Genomic DNA, 19,595 nt, shown 5'->3' on the forward strand with positions numbered 1-19,595 from the left:
TTCCCTGGCTGAGGCCCAGAGGGAAATGAGGAGGGGAGGAAGGCTTGGCCCGGCAGGCAGGGTGAGCCGTGGACCCGGATCACATGCTCCCTTTAAGGAAGGGCAGCTGCTCAGCTCTGCGCGGCCAGCTGGCTAGCAGTAACCCCCAGGTAAGTGAGATCTGAGAGCGAGGCCGTGGGGCTGGGGAATGAGGGCCTTGAGAGCCCCCATGCCGCGTGGCTAGGGAGCAGTAGAGGACAGAAACCCCAAAGGGTGCCTGGGCCCAGGCGTCTGGGACCACCTCAGTGTCCGGGGATCCCCTGTGAGGCGTGGGGGCAGCAGGGCAGCCAAGCATTTCCCTGTGTGTCCCCGAGCAGGGAGCATGCAACCCAGAGAACCCAGAGAAGCAAGACGGTGCTTCTCACAGAGCCAGGGACTCTCAGAGGAGGCAGGGAGTTCAGGTTTCTCTTCCTATGATGTTGCAAATCTTCCCTGACCCCGATCCCCAGAGGTTAAATGCAGCCCTGGGGTGGGATGGGGGGCGGTAAACCTGAATTGTTGAGAACTCATGACACGAATTAGCTAAGCTCTCACTTCTGCCATCCTGCAGAATGAGGAGTGGTGGTGAGCGGTGACTATCTCAGACAAAAAATTAATGTTATAAAAAATAAAGTTACGTTTGTTGTGCACTTGAGTCTAAGATCTGAGTAATTGGTACCCGTTCTGTTTATCTTAGGAAGTTTGCTAGAATAGACCCTCTCTTGTTACAATAGGAGTACCTGTTACTCTCCAGGAATGTGGGGCGTCACCATTAACTAGAAGGCAGATGAGAAGTGTTATGGCTTCGTGCATTGTGCATTCAGGTGCGTGGCATTTTGCTTGGTTTGGGGTGTGAATGGTGGGAGAGTCTTGGCTTTACATGAATGAAGACAGTACTAATTCCTAAGGAAAAAGGCATTTATTAAAGTTTTGGTTGTTGGGGTGCCTGGCTGGCTCAGTCAGTTAAGCGTCTGCCTTCAGCTCAGGTCATGATCTCAGGGTCCTGGGATCGAGTCCCACATCGGGCTCCCTGCTCAGCGGAGAGTCTGCTCCTTCTTCTCCCTCTGCCCCTCCCCCAGCTTGTGCTCTCTCTTGCTCACTCTTTCTCAAATAAATAAATAAAAAAATTTTTAAAAAAGTTTTGGTTGTTTGCAGGTAAGAAACAAAAGAAAAAACAAAACTGTCTGGTTTTGAGGCTTTGGGAGACCCGCAGGGATGCACAGATTCCGGGGCCCAAGTGACAGTGTGAGGGTGGACCCCAGCATCTCTCTGGTGCCCAAGGGGTGTTGTGTGAAAGGCTGTTGGCAGGGATGCTGGTGGTCTTGTGCAAGAGCAGCAGACAATCTCCCTCGGGCAGCCTCGTGGGCAGTAGACATGAAGCTGGAGCAAGGGGCTGGGGAGGAGGAACATGGCAGCAAGAAAACTTGCCCCTGGCGATCATGGAAGGTCGGGCTCCGAGGAGTTCTGATCCAGTGGAAGATGCCGAGACCCGGAAGTGAGGGTGACACATGACAGGTGTGAAGAGCTCCATGACATTCAGGGATAGCAACACCACATTGCTTTTCAACAAACACTAGCCCCCTTATCTGGAATTCTTTCTGTTGTTTCGGTGACCGTTGTGGCCCGGAAGCAGACGATCATCCTTCTGACGTGTCATCAGGAGGTCGGTTAGTGGCAGCCTAACGCTACGGCACAGGGTCTACGTCCCTCACCTCACTTCGTCTCAGCGCATAGGCATGTTATCATCTCACGTCGTCACAAGAAGAAGGGTGAGTACAGTACAATAAGATATTCTGAGAGGGGCGCCTGGGTGGCACAGCGGTTAAGCGTCTGCCTTCGGCTCAGGGCGTGATCCCGGCGTTATGGGATCGAGCCCCACATCGGGCTCCTCCGCTATGAGCCTGCTTCTTCCTCTCCCACTCCCCCTGCTTGTGTTCCCTCTCTCGCTGGCTGACTCTCTCTCTGTCGAATAAATAAATAAAATCTTAAAAAAAAAAGAATATGTTAAAGATATTCTGAGAGAAAGAGATTGGAATCTCGCCATGTGCAACAACATGGATGGATGAGAGGATGTTGCTAAGTGAAATAAGTCAGAGAAAGACAAATACTGTATGATTTCACTTACACGCATAATATGAAAAACCAAAACAACAGTAAACATCAGAAGCAGACCCCTAAATGCAGAGAGCAAACTGGTGGTTGCTGGAGGGGAGGGGTGTTGGGGGATAGATGAAACAGAGGAAGGGGATGAAGAGGAAGAAGCTTCCAGTTAGCAAATAAACAAGTCACAGGGATGAAAAGTACAGCACAGGGAATAGAGTAATACTACTGTAATAGCGTATGGTGACAGATGGTAACTACACGTACGGCGAGCATTTGTAATGTGTATGACTGTCAGTCACTATGTTGTACACCTGAAACGAATATACGTCAACTATACTTCAATTAAAAAAAAAAAGTTTTGAGAGCAAGAGAGAGACTGTAGTCACATAACTTTTATTACAGCATATTGTTGTAATTGTTCTATTTTATTTTATTTTTTAATGATTTTTTATTATATTATGTTAGTCACCATACTGTTCTATTTTATTTTTAATTGTTGATCTCTTACTGTGCCTGATTTATAAATCAAACCTTATCATAGGTATGTATGTGTAGAAAAAAACAAGTCTACACAGGGTTTGGTACTCTCTGCAGTTTCAGGCACCCCGGGTGTTTTGGAACGTCTCTCCCATGGATCATGCGGGACTACTGTAAAATCAGATCCGGTTTAATGTTCACTGACTTGGCAGCAGAATATTCCAGCCCGTCCTTTTTGGGAGGCTGTGTCTCCAGGTGAAAACATGTCTCTCCAGATGCCTAACCCTCCCAAACAGAAACTTGAGTAAAGGAGGCACATGGTTTTGGTCACGTCGGTAGGTAGGATCTTGAGAAGTCCCCTCCACCACCGCGACCACCCTTGGAGTCCTGGCCAAGTGTATCCCGGCTGGGGAGAAACAGCAGTGCTAGTGAGACCATATGCTGCCCCTCGGCGAGGTGTTTCCCCAGCTGGTACAGGCACCGGCTGCCAATAGACCGTTCCCGCTCTACCGAGCCTCCTGCTGCTGGTGTCCCCATACAGACTAAGATCAGGGACTCTCATGGGCACTTGCCCATGGCTTACTTTTTGCCGGTAACATGAGTTCCCCGGTCAGAAGTCATCACGTGTGAGCCATTCAGCAGGTCTAGAGAGAGAGCGCTGGCGGCAGCATGACAACAGCCAGGGAAACCAGATCCAAATCCAGAATAAGTGCCCGTTCCAAAGAGAACAACCAGGCTCCCTTCCCCCATGGAAAAGGTCCAAAGTCATCAACCTGCCACCTGGTACCTGGCTCCCCCCTCAGGGTTCCTCACTGCACTAAATGGCATTGCCAGGAGCTCAGTTCATCAGGCCCAAATCCTAGGAGTCCTCCGTCACTTTTCCCTTCCTTCCCACTCAACATCCAATCTGCCAGTGGGTACTACTGTTTCTCCTTTTTATTGATTTATTTTTTAAAAGATTTATTTGTTTACTTTAGAGAAAGAGAGAGTGGGGGGTGGCTGGGAGGGGTAGAGGGGGAGAATCCTCAAGCAGACTCCCCGCTGAGCACTGAGCCTGACGTGGGGCTCTATCCCACAACCCGTGAGATCATGACCTGAGCCGAAACTGAGAGTTGGACACTCAACTGACTGAGCCACCAAGTCACCCCTGTTTCTCCTGTATAAATGGACCCAAAATCTGATTTTTTTTTTAACTGCCTCCACTGTTATCACCAATTCCCAGCCACTGTCATTTCCCCTGGCCCATTGCACTGTCCTCCCAGCTGGTCAGCCTGCTTCTACTTTGTCTTGGCTACAAACTGTTCTCCACACGGCAGTGATTTAAAAATGTTCTTAAAGTGTGATAAAATACACATAACATAAAAATGTACCATCGTAACCATTTTTAGGTGTGCATTTCAGCAGCGTTAAGTACATTCACATCTTTGTGCGACCAGGCACCACACTTCTATCTTGCAGAGCTGAAACTTTATACCCATTAACAACATCTCCTCCCTCCCTCCCCCAACTCCCTGGCAACCACCGTTCTACTTTCTCTGTAAATCTGATGATTCATTGTACCTCATGTAAGTGGAATCACAGTGGTATTTGTCCTTTCTTGACTGGCTTATTTCACTTAGCCTAATCTTGCCAAAGTTCATCTGTGTCGTAGCATGTGACAGAATTTCCTTCATTTTTAGGGCTGAATAATACTCCATTGCAGGTATATGCCACATTCTGTTTAGCCAGAGAGATTTTTATTTGTTTGTTTATTTTTAAAGATTGTATTTATTTATTTGAAACAGAGAGAGAGCGTGCACAAGCAAGGGGAGGGACAGAGGAAGAGAGACAAGCAGACTTCACACTGAGCAGGGAGCTCAATGTGGGGCTTGATCCCAGGACCCTGGGATCATGACCTGAGCTGAAGTCAGATGCCTAACTGGTGGAGCCACCCAGGTGCCCCTAGCCAGAGTGATTTTTAAAAACATATATTAAAAACATATATCTTAAATATATATATATATATATGTATGTATATATATATATATATATACTTGGTCAGTTTGTTCAACAAACAAATAAATGGTATGGGAAATAGACAAAACCAATTTTAATGGGTGGATGTTGCTTGCATACTGATTTGAATAAAACAACTATAAAAGATGTTTCTGAGACAATGGGGAAATTTGAACAAGAAACAGAATTTTACTAAGGAAGCATTTTTTAAAATTATCATTTTTTGTGTGTAATAAGGGTATTGTGGTTAGGTTTTAAAAACCTTCATATCTTCTAGAGATACTAATAAAGTATCAATAAGTAAGATGCTTTATTATGGAATTTAATTAAGTACAACAGAAAAAAATGTGTGTGTGTAGTAGAAAAATAGGTGAAATGAGGTAGGCAAATTGTTAATCATTGTTGACATTAAATGATACATAAAAGGAGGCTTATTGTATTTTTCCGTCTACTTTTGTATATATTTGAAAATGCCCGTTAAAATGTTCTTAAAGTCAGCTGCTATTATTGTATTTTTGTCTATTTATGTATTAACAAACCTAAAGAGGGAAATTGACACCAATACAATAAGAGTAGGGAACTTTAATATCCCACTTACACCAATGGATAGTCATCCAGAGAGAAAATCAATAAGAAAACATTGGCCTTAAAAGACATACTAGACCAGATGGACCTAACAGGTATTTACAGAACTTTCTAACCAAAAGTACCAGAATACATATTCTCAAGTGCACACAAAACATTCTTCAAGATAGATTATATGTCAGGCCACAAAACAAATCTTAATAAATTTAAGAAAATTGAAGTCATATCAAGCATCTTCTTTGGACACAAGCATATGAAATTAGAAATTAATTACAAGAAAAAAAAACTAGAAAACTCAGGAATCTGTGGAGATTAAACAGCATGTTATCAAGCAACTAACGGGTCAACATAGAAATCAAGAGAAATAAAAAAATACCTTGAGATAAATGAAAATGGAAATACAACATATCAAACTGTATGGGACACAGAAAAAGCAGAGAAGTTCATAGTGATAAATGCCTACCTCAATACCTAAGAAAAATCTCAAAGAAAAACCAAACTTTACACCTCAAAAAACTAGAAAAAGGAGAACAAATGAAGCCCAAAGTTAGAAGGTGAAAGACAGTAACAAAAAGCAGAGTGGTGATAAATGAAAGACAAACTAAGAAGAAAATAGAAAAGATCAATGAAGCTAAGAGCAGCTGGTTATTTAAAAAGGTAAAACTGACAAAGCTTTAACTAGACTCACCAAGAAAAACAGAGAGGACACAAATAAAATCTGGAATCAAAACTAGACGTTTCTACTGTTATCCCAGAAATACAAAGGATCATAAGAGATTATTATGAACAATTATATACCAATGAATTTAACAATCTAGAAGAAATGGATAAATTTCTAGAAACATACAAGCTACCAAGATCGAATCATGAAGAAATAGAAAATCTGAATAGACCGATTACTATTAAGGAGATTGAATCGGTAATCAATCACCTCCCAACAAACAGAAGTCCAGACCCAGACAGCCTCACCGTGAGCTCTACCAAACACTCAAAGAAGATTTAATACCAATCCTCTTCAAACTCTCCTTCCCACCCCAACCCCAAAATAACAGAAGAGGAAGGAACATTTCCAAACTTACTTTATGAGGTCAGCATTATCCTGATACCAAATAAGGCACCCAGACAAGGATGCCATAAGGAAAGAAAATTATAGGCAGACATCTCTGATGAACATAGATGCAAAAATCCTCAAGAAAATATTAGCAAACTGAATTCAACAATGCATTAAACAGATCATTAGGCATGATCAAGTGGGATTTATTCCAGGGATGCAAAGATGGTTCAACATCCACAAATCAGTCGATGTGATACACCAGATTAACAAAATGAAAGATAAAAATTATATGATCATCTCAATAGTTGCAGGAAAAAACATTTGGCAAAATTCCATTTATGATAAAAACTTTCAACAAAGTGAGTGTAGAGGGAAATTACCTCAATATAATAAAGGCCATATATAGCAAGTCTATCATACTCAATGCCCACTCTTGACACTTTTACTCAACATAGCATTGGAAGTCCTAGCCATAGCAATTAGGCAAGAAAAGGAAATATAAGTTATTCAAATTAGAAAGGAAGAAGTAAAGCTTGCACTATTTGCAGATGAAATATTATGTCACCCTTAAGATTCCACCAAAAAACTGTTAGAATAAAGAAATTCAGTATCGTTGCAGGATACAAATTCAATATTTAAAAAAAATCAGTTTCAGGGCACCTGGGTGGCTCAGTTGGTTAGGCATCTGCCTTCAGCTCAGGTCATGATCCCTGGGTCCTGGGATCAAGCCCTGCATCGGGCTCCCTGCTCGGCGGAGAGTCTGCTTCTGCCTCTCCCACTCCCTCTGCTGTTCTCCCTGCTTGTTCTCTCTCTCTCTGTCAAATAAATAAAATCTAAAAAAAAAGATTGAAAAAAATCAGTTTCATTTCTACACACTAATAACAAACTATCAGAATGATAAATTAAAAAAACAATCACACTTACAATTGCATCAAAAGGAATAAAATACCTAGAAATAAATTTAACCAAGGAGGTGAAAGACCTGTACACTGAAAACTATAAAACACTGATGAAAGAAATGGCAAAAGACACAAATACATGGAAAGATATTCATGCTCATGAACTGGAAGAATTAATATTGTTAAAATGTCCACACTACAGATTCCTTGCAATCCCTATCAAAATTCCAATGGCATTTTTCACAGAAATAGAATAAATAATCCTAAATTTTGTATGAAACTGCAAAAGGGGGGCGCCTGGGTAGTGCAGTCGTTAAGCGTCTGCCTTCGGCTCAGGGCGTGATCCCGGCGTTCCAGGATCGAGTCCCACATCGGGCTCCTCCACTGGGAGCCTGCTTCTTCCTCTCCCACTCCCCTGCTGCGCTCCCTCTCTCGCTGGCTGTCTCTCTGTCACATAAATAAATAAAATCTTAAAAAAAAAAAAAAAAGAAAAGAAACTGCAAAAGGCTCTGACTAGTCAGAGTAATCTTGAGAAAAAAGAACAAACCTGGAAGCATCACTCTCCCTGATCTCAAACTATACTGCAAAGCTATAGTGTTCAAAACAGTATGGTATCAGCATAAAAACAGACACATAGATCAGTGGAGCAGAACAGAGAGCCCAGAAATAAATCATGCATATATGGTCAATTAATTTATGGCAAAGAAGCCAAGAATATACAAGGGAAAAGGGCTGTCTTTTCAGTAAATAACATTGGGAAAACTGGACAGCCACATGCAGAAGAATGAAAGTGGACCACTATCTTATACGATGCACAAAAACTAACTCAAAATGAATTGAAGACTTGAATGCAAGTCCTGAAACCATAAAACTCCGGGAAGAAATTAAAGGCAGTAAGTTCTTTGACATTGGGGTTGGCAATGATGTTTTGGATCTGACATCAAAAGCAAAGGCAACAAAAGCAAAATAAACAGGCAGGGCTACATCACACTAAAAATCTTCTGCACAGCAAAGGAAATCATCAAAAAAATGAAAAGGCAGCCTACTGAATGGGAGAAAACATTTGCAATTCATATATCTGATAAGGGGTTAACATCCAAAATATATAAAGAATTTACGCAACTCGATAGCAAAACAAAAACAAAAACAATCCATTTAAAAAATAGGCAGAGAATGTGAATAGACATTTTTCCAAAGAAGACATACACTTGAGCTAGAAGTACATGAAAAGGAGCTTGACACCGCGAGTCATCAGGGAAATGCAAGTCAAAAACACAATGAGGGGCGCCTAGCTGGCTCTGTTGGTACAGCACGTGCCTCTTAATTTGGGGGTTATGAGTTCAAGCCCCATGTTGGGTGTAGAGATTGTTCAAAAACACAATGAGATATCACTTCGCACATGTTAGAACGGCTGTTATCAAAAAGAGAAGAAATAAACGTTGGCAAGAGTGTGGAGAAGATGGAACCCTTGTGCACTGTTGATGGGAATGTAAACTGGTGCAGCCATTGTGTAAAACAGTATGGAGGTTCCTTGAAAAATTAAAAATGGAGCTACCCTATGATCCAGCAATTCCACTTCTGAGTATTTATCCAAGGGAAAAAATACATCAACTAAAAAAGATATCTGCACCCCCATGTTCATTGCAGCATTATTTACAACAGCCAAGACATGGAATCAATCTGTGTCCATTGAGGACAAACAGATAAAGAAAAGATTATTTATATATAACTATGAGATAAGAAAAGATTGTATATATAAAATATGCTGTTGTGGGTGTATATACACATACAAATGCACACACACACAATGGAATATTATTCAGCCATAAAAAAACTGAACTCTTGCCATTTGTGACAACATGCCTGGACCATGAGAACATTATACTAAGGGAGATAAGTCAGACAAAGAAAGACAAATACTATATGATCTCACTTGTTTGTGGAATCCAAAAGAAGAAATAAGAAAAAAATTGACTGAAAGATACAGAGAACAGACTGGCAATGACCCAAGGCAAGGGATGGGAGTGGTGATCAACATGGGGGAAGTGGGTCAAATGGTATAAATTTCCAGTAATAAAACAAACAAGCCTTGGGGTTGTAGTGTGCAGCATGGAGACCATAGTCAACGATACTGTATATTTGAACATTGTATAAGGAGTAGATCTTAAAAGTCCTCATCACAAGAAAAAATTTGTAACTAAATGAGGTGATGGGTTTTAACTAGACTTATTATGGTGATCATTTGACACAATATATAAATAATGAATCCTTATGCTGTGTGTTGAAAATAATATGTAGTATGTTAATTATATCTCAATAACAAAGTAATTACAAAATTCTTAGCTCATACTAAAAAAGAAAAAAGTATGTGCTAATTACCATAAGCAGGCATAAAGAATTTAGTCATGGGAAATTCAAAGAATTCAGAAAGCAGCTATGGGAATGTAGATATTAAAGAGATTATTTTCAGCTCCAGTAATCAAGGACATCAGGATGAGGCAATATTATCTGAGCTGGGCTCTGGGGCAAGGGTAGAACTTTAACAGGAAAGGGGATGGAGTGGGTTAATCTATCACTTACAAGCTAGTAATAAATTTGCAAGATATTTTATCTCGTAATATAGAAGAAAAATAGGTGTATATGAATCATCTGGGGATCTTATTAAAATGAGGATTCTGATTGAGTAGGCATTGGATATGACTTGTGTGTGTGTGTGTGTGTGTGTGTGTGTGTGTTTTAAGATTTATTTATTTATTTGAGAGAGAGAGTGCGGGAGCGAGGAGGGGCAGCAGATGGAGAGGGAGAAGCAGAATCCCCGCTGAGCAGGGAGCCTGACACGGGGCTCCATCCCAGGACCCTGAGATCATACTTGAGCTGAAGGCAGGCAGACACTTAACTGACTGAGCCACTCAGGCGCCCCTGGATATGAGGTTTTTAACAAGGTCCTAGGTGCTGCTGATGCTGCTGGTCCGCGGAGCAAGGGGTGAGGCTTATCGGGTGGATGGGACAGCATGAGCAAAGGCCCAGAGGTAGGAGAGTTTAATACGAGCTACAATGGAGCCAGAAACAAGAACGGTCCCGTTAAACAGAGTTTCATCTGTATATGAGGAAGCTGTGGGAAATAAACCTACAATAGCAGATCAGTTCTGAGCTGTAGAAAGTTCCAAGTGTCAAGTTTCAAACTGTGGACTTTATACTAGTAATAGGGGAACACTGAAAACTTGTGAGCAGGGGAATAACATGATCAGAAGGGGTGTTAGTAAAATTAATCTGGCAATGGCATGCAGGAGCCAAGGAGACCAGAGAGCTAATTGTAACAATCCAAGAGAGAAGTATTAAGGGCTTAGGATGGAGACATGCCAGCAGGATTGGGTGGAAAAAAATTATTTTTATGTAGCAAATGGGTGCTCAAGAACTGTAAATCGGATAAAAAAATGAATCCATGATAAAGTAAAAAACTGACAAAGGAAGGCCGAACAAGCCGATGAGGTTGACATATGACAGTAGTGTTGATATATGGGAGAATATCGATGGCATGCATTAATAATAGAAAACAGGAAGGGTACTCTTTTTTTTCTGGGGAAAATATAATAGCAGTACTCACTGGATGCCATTTCTAGCTTTGAGTGCTTTTTTGGTTTGTCTCATTTAATCCTTATCACAGTCCTGTGAGGAGATACCATTTATATGCCCCATTTTAAGAATTAAAAAACCGAGGAACAGAGCAAGTAAGTAACTTGCTCAAGGTCGCACAGCTAGTAGGGGGTGGAGCCAACACCGGAAGCAGGCATTTTGGGTCCGGAATACAACACTGAATTGCTGCCCTTCTCCTCATACTCATTAGATATATTTGGGGATGGCTCCCTCAATTATTTCTCCTGTGGGTCAGGAACCACAGGGCTTCCCCCAGCCCTGGCCATAGCTAGGGGAGGAGACCTGACTGGATGGGCCACCCATGGGCTGACCTGAAACCTAAAATCTGGTGACCTGGTGGGAAAAGTGAATTTCCTCTCTTGGAAATTTGGAATAGGGAAGCAGATTGATTTTGGAAGATAAAAGAAGGGAAAGAAAGCTCTGGTCCCTGCCCTGCCTGAGACTCTCCCTGTGCCCCTGGGATCTGGGGCCTCTCATTAAGTCTGTGTTTTCCAGGCATAACTTAATCTCTGTCCTTTGTACCCAAACGATCCTGACTTCAGCTCAGTAATTTATTTCCTTCTAAGAGTTTATCCACATCTATTGAAAAGCGAATAAAATACTTAAGTAATGCTAGTGAAGGATGGACCCTCTAGTTTCCCTCTGTCAACTTAAAAATAGGTAAAAAAAAAAAGGGGGGGGGCACCTGGCTTGCTCACTCAGAAAAGCAGGGGGCTCTTGATATCGGGGTTGTGAGTTCAAGCCCCCCCTTGGGGATAGAGGTTACTACAAGAAAATAAATAAACTTAAAAAAATAGATAAAAATATGTGGGGTAATTGTATTTGCAACATTCAAAAGTGAAAGCTTAGTAGTCAAACCTGAGCCTACACCTGCCAGAGAGGGTGTTTGGGAGAAAAATGTGTTTCTGGCAAAAATTACAAATGGTCCTCAATCTACAGGATTCTTTCTTTCTTTAAAAGCATTTTTTTTTTTTGATGGAGGTACAGTTGACATATATATTGTATTAGTTTCAGGTGTACAACATAGAGATTCAATATTTGTATATATTGTGAAACGATCACTGCAATAAGTCTAATTAAGGTCTACCACCATATGTAATTACCAGGGTTTTTTTCTTGTGATGAAGACTTTTAAAATGTACTCTCTTAACAACTTCCAAATATGCGATACAGTATTATTAACTTTAGTAACCATATTGTATATTACATCCCCAGGCCTTATTTTACAGCTGGAAGTTTGTACCTTTTGACCTCCTTCACCCGTTTCCCTTTCAGACTCTTTCTCTTTCAAAAGAGCTGTAAAGCACCATTCTTGCTGCTGTAACAGGAGAGGGAGCAGAGACACGGACAAAAAATCTTCCACTGAAGGGAAGATGTGGCTAACTGGAAGTGAGACATGCCTTACCAGGCAGTAGGCATTTTACAGAATATTCTGGAAAAGAGATCTCCTCAAATTTGTACCATTAAGAATGGAGATAGGTAAGGGCGCCTGGCTGGCTTAGTTGGAGGGGTATGTGACTCTGGATCGCGGGGTTGTGTGTTCCAGCCCCATGTTGGAAGTAGAGATTACTAAAATATACAAACAAACAAACTTAAAAAAAAGAGAGAGAGAGAGTGGAGATAGGTAAAGCCAAAGCAGGATGTTGGATGGAAAGGTGATGTGGTCTTAACATCAGTTACCCCCCATGATTGTCCAGGCTGCTTCTACTAATCCGGATAGGGACCTTTCCATGGCACTACTGTACATGCTTCCTTCTTAAAACGGCCTGCTTGATGGAGCAGGCTGACACTTCTTCAGTCAAGGGTGCATAAATATATGCCCCTCTTAGAACCCTTAAGCAAAGTCTAGAAGTGCCTATGCAGAAGAGTATAAGGAAAGCTTCCAAGATACTAGACACAACCAATGGAGACAGTGAATTGAGGTAGACTGCCTATCAAAAAAAAATAATTTATGAGCACTCAGTACTTAAAACCTGAGCTTTGAGCAATTGCCAAAAGAAAGATAAACGCTGCCTGTAATTAGCTGTTAACTACCTTGTACATACTGTTTATTCAGACTGGAAAATCCTTTGCCCCTGTGAACTTCTGGGAAACCTTGACTCAATTTTCAAGCTCAATTCCAATGTCGCTTCCTCCGAAAGACCCTTCCTGATTCTTCCAGGCACTTGTGTTTCCTTCGCTGTGCTCCCATTCCTCCCTTATGCATGCTTTCAGTTTGACAATGTGGTTTTGGATCTCTCAGAATCAGACACTGTGCCATATTTATCTTTGCGCCCAGTGCTTGGCACATGGTGGGCACTTCAAGTATTTTGGCCAAATAAATGAAAACATCCTTATGGAAAGATGCCCCATTCCAGTGGGCTTGTCTATATGAGACAAGAATAAAAAAGACACCACAGTCCAGGTCATCTGAGCATTGACAAGGTCAATAAAGCTTTGATGATGACATAAGGGAGACATAGGTTGAAAAGCCTACTGCCTTGGGACCCCAGTAGCAAAAAAGATGGAAAAAAATTTTGAGAGAGAAAGGCCCACGGCTTTTTAATTGAACAAAGAGGCTAAACCCGGTTGCAAAGATCGATGAGGGAAGGGGTTAGAGAAATAGGGAAGCAAGAAAGCCAATAAATAAGAATCTTGAGAATTAGGTCTTGAGAAAGAAATAGACCAGAAGTTTGCTACATTTTTTTGAGGGAATTACATGTCCAAACACACCAAGAACCTCACCTAAAAGGAGCCTGCTACTTCAAAACGTCCCTTGGCTGGCCAAAATTGCAAAGGCAGCAAGTGATCCTCTGAAGACGATATTCTCGATGCCCAGTCCAAGTGAGAACAAGGGACAAGGAAGTTCCTCCCATTTAGCAGACGCAGGTCTAATCATGGAACCTCTTCTACTGCCAGGACAGGTGTTTCTACAAGGACTGCCCACTGAATATCATCACTGCCATGAGTCAGTAGTTGACAGCTGTCTGCCATTCTTCACATTTCCAAATGGGAGCTTTCGTTGTGGTTGACATACCCCTGTTCCACCATGGTATGTTGAGTGTGTATATGGGAGAAAAGGAGGTGAGATAATTTATATTTTAGTTCATCGCTCTCCAGACCTCAAAGAGCCCCACCCAAAGGGAAAACTGTAAATCAGAGCAAAGTTCTGGAGTAGGAGCTGCATGCAGTACCCTTAGGGAGATGGGTGGGTGTGTTCAATGGTGTAGGAAAAAGACTGCGAATGGGTATTTGGTGCCAAGAGCAGAAGGTGACAGATACTGATTCATGTTCTCTTCTTTCTGGGTACAAGTGGGACCACATTTCCTAGCCGGCCCGGCAGTGAGCTATAACCATGTCATGACTTCCGGACAAAGGGTTGTGGTGGTAGACCCATGGGGATCTTTTGTGTGCTCCTCCATGCATTTTCCCTCCTGTTGTCTGGATGTCAACGCCCAAGATGACTAAAAAAAAGCTGCCCCCCACCTCTACCTCCCAACAAAGAACATACGTTGAACTTCTAAGGGAATGAGAAATAACCTTATTTTGTATTAAGCCACTGAAATTTGGGGGTTTCCATCCTTAGCTAATTCCAAGCTTTCTGCTTTTTATCACCTGAGTCAGTGCTAGCCAGGACTAATCTCTTGCCCAAAGCGTTCTTGGGGTTCTTTGAGTTATAATGGGAGAAAAGACTCTTGAAGAGCAGAAAAATTCTTCAACTGGTGAGATGCGGTTTCAGAGAAATTTAATTAGATGATTACGAATTATTTGACTTCGTCTTGTACCTGAGGCTGGTGAAATGGGACAGAGCTCAGTTAACTTGAGTCATATGGTCAAGATTATGGTGCTCAGACAAGGTTTGTTTCTGGATGATGTTCACATCATAAAAACGAAACATTTGGTTTTATTTTGTCATTTTTTCCATTATAAATTATTTTAACATTGGAGGAGAGTACTTAACCTAAGAAAATGTTCAAAACAAATTAAGTGAAAAAGGCTACTAATAATATAGGGTGCTTGACATAATCCCAATTTTTAAAAGTAAGGCAAAAGACTCCAAGTATATTTATAGACACGTTGATCTAGAGAGATGACACCAAAATGTTGAGTGCTCATGTGATGGTAGCATGTTAAATGCAATTTTTGTATTTGTCTTTATTCTATTTGATATTTTTCACTCTTCTCAGTGGACATTCATCGCCTCCATTAACAACAACAAAGGCAATAGAAGTTGTTTTTAAGGAGAAGAGAGAGAAAAAAAATGTGGTCTTGAAATTGAAAAAATCTGGTCTGTTTAGCCACCATTACTGTGAGTTTTTGGTCAAGCTCATATCCCAGCAGAGATATAGGGATCCATCAGTCCATCAATAATGTGAAAGCTGCAAGCAACACTCTCTCGCCTGTGATTGATTGGTCATGAGTATTTCATTTAGAACTTGAAAAGTTAGGTAACATGAGAGGTTGGTATTTTAAAGAACTATTCATTGCTTTCCAATAAACACGTCTCTATACTCCTGTTACATGTGGGAGACATACTGCCCCTTTCCTGGTCTTAAGTGCTGAGCTCAGGCAAATATGGCCATGTGAAACCAGAGCCCTGTTTTCCTTCTGCTTATATTATCACATCCTGGTTAAGAATGTGTGAGTGGATCTTCCCTTCCTGAGATCAACAGAATTCCACCAGCAGGTTAAAAATCATTCACATTCCAAGGGAAGGGAAGATTGATCAAAACAAGAATTTCTGGAACATTAAGTACCACACAGGGAACTGAGAATTCCGCAGCCCCTCCCTCTGCCTGGAGCCACTATTTCCACCTCCACTCTTTCTTTAATGTTCTTGTTTTAGAATCCATCCTGTAACATCAATGTTCCTTTACCGGAAAAGAAGAAAGCTGTAGTCCTTGTACTAAGAAAGCCCTCAAGTCTGGAAAACTTTCCAGCATTCTGTTTAGACCTTAAACATGATCTTAGAAAAAGGCATGGGATCCTGCTGGACTTCATTGCTCTGTAAATTCTAAGCATTAACTATGAAGAGATCCAGACAGCAAGTGGTATAAACACGAGAAATATAAGTACATTTTGTGAGGAAGCCTGGCTTATTGGAACGGGTGTAGACTTTGGAGTCCAACAGACACAGGGTCCAACCCCAGCTCTGTCACTTGTGTGCGGTGTGACCTGAGGCTAGACTTTAGCGTCTCAGAACTTATTCTTTCACTGGGAAAATGCGGGTCATAGGATCCATCTTGAAGTATTGTTAGGAGAATTAAGTGACAAAGGTATGAAAAACACCTCACACGGTAGCTGGTACTCAGTAGACGCCATTAGTGTTGGTTCTTTCCCACACTCCAGGAGTTGTTGTTAGATTAGGTTTGGGGAGAAGCTAAGACAAAATAAAACCATATTGGAGGAACATGTTGGGTGAAAACAAGGATAAGGCTGAAAAGCAAGGGAAGAATTTATAAAATGTGAAAGAAGAACAATTTTACTGCAAAGCGTATCACATAAACACACAGGAGTGCTCTTGAGAAGGCTGCCCAACAAAAAGGCAGATTAGACTTTCACCTGGCGAGCGACCCGACTCTGAAAATGGCCTCTTTCTCACGTCACACATGGGCCATGACTGGTCAGCTTACTAGAGCCACCATCTTCCATGCTGTGGCAAATGGAGTTTTTCCAAATGGCAACTGCCAACATCACAATGACCACGTTCATGGGGGAGAAAAGAAAAGAAAAGACTGTTTATGAATGTAGCATATCCATTTCCTGTTTACATTAATTAAGGAACTCCAATACCACTTAGGAATCAAGCTCCGTCGGTTCTATCGTTTACCCAGTCAGATCGGCATTATGTTATTTGCGTTTTTCAGCACTTACATGTCGATTCGCCTCCACCTATCTGGTGTGAAATCAGCACTTGATACAAAATTTGTTGATTCAAGGGGTTGTTAGGTCAATAAGAGACTCTGTATTGCTGATTCAAACCCGGGTCTGAAGAGTCACTACCTAAGAATTTGGGGCAGTCAGTTGCAGTTCCATGGAAAACTAGCTTCTGCCTAGTTTTCATCTTCGAGATCATTCTAAGTAACTTTGTAGCTCCCTAGGGGGAGCTATATAATACAAACTGTCATTCTTACAACAGCACAGTTTAAGAGAAGCAGTAGAGCACAGGGACTGAGAGCGTAGACCTCTTGGGTTTGCAATTCATTTTTGCCACATAGGTTCTGAGTGCACGTGGCCAGATTACTTCACCTCTCTGTGTCTTAGTTCCTTCATCTGTAAAATGTGTTGTAATAAAATGCTTTTTTGTAAGGATTGAATGAGTTGGGGGCACCTGGGTGGCACAGCGGTTAAGCGTCTGCCTTCGGCTCAGGGCGTGATCCCGGCGTTATGGGATCGAACCCCACATCAGGCTCCTCCGCTATGAGCCTGCTGCTTCCTCTCCCACTCCCCCTGCTTGTGTTCCCTCTCTCGCTGGCTGTCTCTGTCAAATAAATAAATAAAATCTTAAAAAAAAAAAAAAAGGATTGAATGAGTCGAAGCAGATAAAGCATGAAGAACAGTACTGGTGCATAGCAAGTGCCCTGTGTCCGTAACCTACTCAATCATGTCCTTGGTAGGGTTTGGAGTTCTTTTTGAAGTTTAACTAGTACAAAGAACGCTATGATGAGCATTCTTATAAAAACTCTAGCAAAAAAAGGTGCAATATATATATATATAAGAATGCTCATGTAGGATGTTCACACAGAGTTATGATTTGCCTAATTGTTCTCCAAAAGTTGTACCATTTTACGCTCCAGCCAACAGTTCATTTCCTCAGACTTTTGCTCAAACTGGATTTTATAATTAAAAGCAAATATTCCATCTAATATGTAAATATGCATTAGTCTCCCCTTATCCATAATTTCACTTTCTGCCATTTCAGTTACCTGAGGTCAACCTCGGTTCAGAAGCAGAGGACCCTCTTTCTAATGTATTGTCAGATATCTCATCGGGGGTCAATAGTGACCTAACGCTATGTCGCCATGCCCACGTCACTCATCTCTCTTCATCTCATCACGTAGGCATTTTATCATCTCACATCATCACAACAAGAAGGGTGAGTATCATACAGCAAGATATTTTAAGAGAAAGAGAGCAAGAGCGAGATGACAGTCATCTAACTTTCCTTACCCCATATTGTAATAGTTATTCTATTTTATTATAGTTGTTGTTAATCTCTTACTTTGCCTAATTTATAAATTATATTTGATCATAGGTATGTGTGTATAGGAAAAAACATGTGTATATAGAGTTTGATACTATCCATGGTTTCAGGCATCTGACTGGGCTCTTGGAACATATCCTCCATGGATAAGGGGGGACTACTGTAACTGATCTTTGCCACACCGAGGTCCAATATAAAAAGAGTGTTACCCCAAAAGACCCCTAAGGCAACCAGATTGGGCAAAAGCCATACATTACCTATTTTAAATTTTTAATAGAGCATTCTCACACTTCTCTAACATCAAGATTTATGAAATTCTTACCTTTTCTTTCCATAATGCTTCTATGTGTCTTCATTTTGAACCTAGGGTCAATGAAATAAAGTACATTTTACTTCTTTTGATTTTCTTCCTTTCAAACTCTGCAGACATTGGGAATACTGAAGCGTTCAGGGAGTTATGTTCCGACTGCTACGAGCATGGGAGATCCCGTCATTAGAATAAGAGATGTGTTGGTATTCTCTACCTCCTTACCCGTTTTCTGAGTGCCTACCTTTCCAAAACTGGATCTCTAGGAAATTCTACGAGGAAATGGGTCCTGGCTGCAAAGGCTTTAATCTCTACAGACTAAAATCTTATAGAAACAACTTGAAAGGCCAGAGTTAAGTCCAATTAGTGTTCAAGACCACATTTACTCCTAAGTCCTCAACTTAGAAATGATTTTTCCACTTAGGTTCTGTGCGAACTTGGACAAATGTGTGAAAAACATCTCTTGTCGGCTTTGTCATTTACAGTGCTTTATTGTCCATCTTTTTCGCCCTCTGCTGGTTTTTCTGAAGAAGAACATGAATGGTAAGAACTATGTTCTCAGCCCCTGTGAGATTTTTCTTGTTTTTGTTTTGGGAAGTCAAAAGTCCAGTTGACCCCCATCCCCGCCCCCACCACACACACACAAGTTATAAAAGATGTTGAAAGAGGAGCATCTGGGTGGCTCGGTTGGTTGAGCGTCTGCCTTCAGCTCAGGTCGTGATCCCAGGGTTATGAGATGGAGTCCCGCGTCGGGCTCCCAGCTCAGTGGGAAACCTGATTCTCCCCCCCTCCCCGCCTCTCTCTCTCTGCTCTCTCTTGTTTTCTCTCTCTCTCAAATAAATAAAATCCTTAAAATAAAGGGGTTGAAAGAAGACACGTGCATTTTAATGGATTATATAGATTGATTAGATTAATTTGAATTACCGTGAATTTTTGGAGATAAGACATAGGGTGGAAGAAAACCTTCCTTAACTTCTTTTTAGGTACTTCTTGATGTTGAGTCTTTAGCTATGCATTTTCTCATGTGCATAACTGCACTCACGTCATAAATTCCCGGAGTTGAATACACACACACACACACACACACACACACACATCCTGGAACCCTGCCAATCTGGGGAACCCAGAGCTGAAAGCACCCTGAGAGAATGAAAAAGAACACAGAACTAGACACCTTCTACTTATTACCAGACTCATTAATTCAACGAAATGTAATAGAGTGTTTTCAGAACCCTAAAACACTCCAGTTTATCCAAATTCTATACAGTATTATTCTAGGAAATCCTCAAAGCGTGTAGGCATTATAATGATAACAATATT

The 19,595-nt window shown here is 41.4% G+C and overlaps 1 long non-coding RNA gene across 1 annotated transcript; it reads left to right on the forward strand.

The window, feature by feature from the left end:
• Positions 1-713: 713 nt before the first annotated feature.
• Positions 714-17,868, forward strand: LOC123802277 (uncharacterized). Its single transcript, XR_006782484.2, has 3 exons — positions 714-842; positions 1,652-1,787; positions 17,687-17,868. It is a non-coding gene; the product is annotated as an uncharacterized LOC123802277 (long non-coding RNA).
• Positions 17,869-19,595: the final 1,727 nt, after the last annotated feature.

The sequence above is a fragment of the Ursus americanus genome, chromosome 31, assembly GCF_024610735.1.
Source record: "Ursus americanus isolate L20-20 chromosome 31, mUrsAme1.1.p, whole genome shotgun sequence".
NCBI classification, from domain to species: Eukaryota; Metazoa; Chordata; class Mammalia; order Carnivora; family Ursidae; genus Ursus; species Ursus americanus.